Raw genomic sequence first — 3,269 nt, 5'->3', positions numbered from 1 at the left:
GAGACCAGCCTGGTCTACAGAGCTAGTTCCAGGACAGGCTCCAAAGCCACAGAGAAACCCTGTCTCGAAAAAAACCAAAAAGAAAAAAAAATAAAATAAACAAACCCGTTCAATAAAAAGTGTGCCATTTGGGTAATCCTGATCTTTGAAGCCTTGGTCTCCATCTACTGGTCTCAGAATGAAAATATTTTGTTTTGTACAAATGAAACACAGAGAAATGAGTCTGTGGTCAGGTGTCGCTAAATTACTAAATCTGTGAAGGTCTAACATTGGATTTGTTGGTGTGGTAGACCTAGGGAACTACAGAGTCTACATTTTGTTGAATGAGCAGAAGTTGTGCTACTATAGGAAAGATTTCTGTACAGTTCTGTGCAATGGTGCCAAATGTTGCTGTCTCCTTTACATGTTTAATATATTTATATGCCTGCTGTACTGGATAAGCTCAGACGCATGGTTTAGGAGCCAACAGCTTGGGGTCAAGCTGATGAGGCCTACACTAGAATTGCTAGTGGTACTTCCTTTTCCCAGGCCTGTGCTCATGTGCTCCTAATTGTACTGACTAGTTAGTCGCTTTCAACAAAGATAATTAGACGTGCCCTAACAATGTGCACTCCAAGCAGTGCCTCTAATAATTAAAAGGCACTGGTCACTTAAAGAGTACTCCTATAAACAACACTTAATCTTCAAGCTAGTTTTCACTCAACATTTGCTCTTGCTGACTGGATTTTTGTGAAGCTTTTTAATGGCTGGCTGTTAGCATTCTGTAGAAAAACAACCTCCAACAAAAGAGTGAAAAGCATTTCTGAGAAGCTGGGACTACCCCGCAGGAGAGACTGAACTTAAACACAAGAGTAGATTCCATGAAGACCTGACCTAAAAAGCCACTCCGTCCGTACCTTTTATCTGCTTAAAACTAACTATGAAGGTTTTATTGGTACAACTCCTTGACATCTGTCCCTCTCCCAACGTGGGATCAGACCAATCTGAAGTGATCACCATGGTAAGAGGGACAGCTGAGATCATCCGATATCGCCAAGCTGTCTTCAGTGAAAATTGTTTAGAGACAAGCATGGTGAAGGGGAGGAGTAAAAACAGTCCCCCTGGCATGATGACATTTGCAGGCAACCCCACCAAGCTGGGATCCTGAGCCAGGATGATGGTGAGTTGGAGGTTGGCCTAAGTGTCACAAAATCCTGTTTCAAACCAGGAAACCCCGTCTTAAATTATTCCTCCCAAGACACGGTTTCTCTGTGTAACCCTGGTTGTTCTGGCACTCGCTCCACAGACCAGGTTGGCCTCAAACTCAGAGATCCCCCTGTCTCTGCCTCCTGAGTGCTGGGATTAAAGGCGTGCATCATGACGGCCTGGTGGGAAACCCGTTCTTATATTTGGTTACTTGCGGGAATGTCTTTGGTTTCTACTTGTATTCTGGTAAAAATGGCCTCCAAGAAATCTGTTCTTTTTGGCTCTCCTTTCCTATCCTGTCACTCCTGATTTACCTGAAGCACCTACCTAAGTTAAAATGCACCTATAAATAACAGTATTTTGGGCCCAGTGAGATACAAGGCTCAGAGGGTGAAGACCCTGAGCTGGATCCCCAGTTTCCACATCACAGGAACTGAACCCTCTAGGTTGTCTCTGACCTACACAAGCACAGATGTGTGTATGTGCACCCACATAAACTGTAAGGAAAAAAATGTGTGTGTGTGCACCCACATAAACTGTAAGGAAAAAAATTAAGTAATTTTTAAAATTTACTTTAAATGTAAAGTAATTAAAAATTTTTAACTAATAGCCAGGAGGTGGTTGTGCATACCTGTAATTTGGGAGGCAGAGGCAGGTGGAGCTGTGAATTCAAGGCCAGCCTGGTCAACAGAGTGAGTTCCCAGGTCAGCTAGGGCTGTTTGTTACACAGAGAAACCATGTCTTGAAAAACTAAAAAAACCAAAACTTCTTTATTTGTGTGCACTTTTGTGGGCATTGACTCACCAGAGCGTGAAGGCCAGAGACAACCCACAGGAGTTGGTCCCCTCCTGCTAGTATGCTGTCCTAAGGATCAAACTCAGTCAGGCTTGGCAGCTTTTAGCTACTAAATTATCTCATTGGCCCAATCTAGGCAACTGCAACGTTCTCAACACTACAATGGGGAACTAGCTTCCTTTATAGAGTGTGCCTCCACAATAAAATCTACACAAAATCTGGTCTAATCTGTACCCTAAATTTCCTTTCTAGTCCCTCTACGCTAGGGATAGAACCCAGGGCAAAGGAATGCCAGACACACACCTGCCCCGGCGCTACATTTCCAGGCCCGCCTCCAGGCAATCAGAAGGTGAATAAAAAAGACAAAAGGGGGGGGGGGGACGACACACGAAGGGGGGGGAGGAGGAACGGACAGGGACACTACACGACCACAAGGACAGCACTGTTGCTTTCACTGAGACGGGGCTCAAGTAGCACAGGCTGGAGTTGAATACCTGGATGCTTCTGCCTGTTCTACCTGCTCTTCTCAATGGTTGAATGCTGGGATCACAGACATATACCTCCATACTTAGTTTTAAGAATTCTCAATAAACGTTTTAATAACCATGGAGTGCCTGAGCACTTGACAATGGACTCCACTACGAAAAATCACTGGCTTATCTAATAATTTGGGTGTGGTGGTTTGCTCTTCCTTATTACCGGCACGTATAAAAACACGACTAGCAGTTGCCATGCGTGGTGGTGGCACACGTCTTTAATCCCAGCAAAGACAGATGGATCTATGTGAGTTCGAGGCCCCAGGCTGGTCTCCAAAACGAATTCCAGGACAGTTAGAGTTGTTACACAGAGAGACCCTGTCTCGAAAAACAAACAACACCCCCCCCATGACTAGCGACACATAGTGGCTCACCTCTGTAACCCCAACACTCCAGGCTAAACAAGAGGAGAGCTGCAAGGTGCAAGGTCTGAGATACTTAGCGAGACAGAAACTAGAGAAGCCTTTACAGGAAGCGGAGATACTTAGCGAGACAGAAACTAGAGAAGCCTTTACAGGAAGCGGAGACCAATGAGCGGTGCCTCGAGGAACTCTGTGAGACTAGGAACACACTAATGGGAAACAAACAGCAATTCACGGTCTATGGATAATTTTATTCCTTTTTTTTGGGGGGGGGGGGTTGGTGTTTCGAGACAGGATTTCTCTGTGGCTTTGGAGCCTGTCCTGGAACTAGCTCTGTAGACCAGGCTGGTCTCGAACTCACAGAGATCCACCTGCCTCTGCCTCCCGAGTG

The 3,269-nt window shown here is 45.3% G+C and overlaps 1 protein-coding gene across 3 annotated transcripts in view; it reads right to left on the bottom strand.

The window, feature by feature from the left end:
* Positions 1-3,269, bottom strand: part of Gabpb2 (GA binding protein transcription factor subunit beta 2) — a 30,195-nt gene that overhangs the window by 25,812 nt on the left and 1,114 nt on the right. The window lies entirely within an intron of this gene.

Source organism: Microtus ochrogaster, chromosome 21, assembly GCF_000317375.1.
Source record: "Microtus ochrogaster isolate Prairie Vole_2 chromosome 21, MicOch1.0, whole genome shotgun sequence".
NCBI lineage: Eukaryota > Metazoa > Chordata > Mammalia > Rodentia > Cricetidae > Microtus > Microtus ochrogaster.
This window is presented reverse-complemented; position numbering and strand designations above follow the sequence as displayed.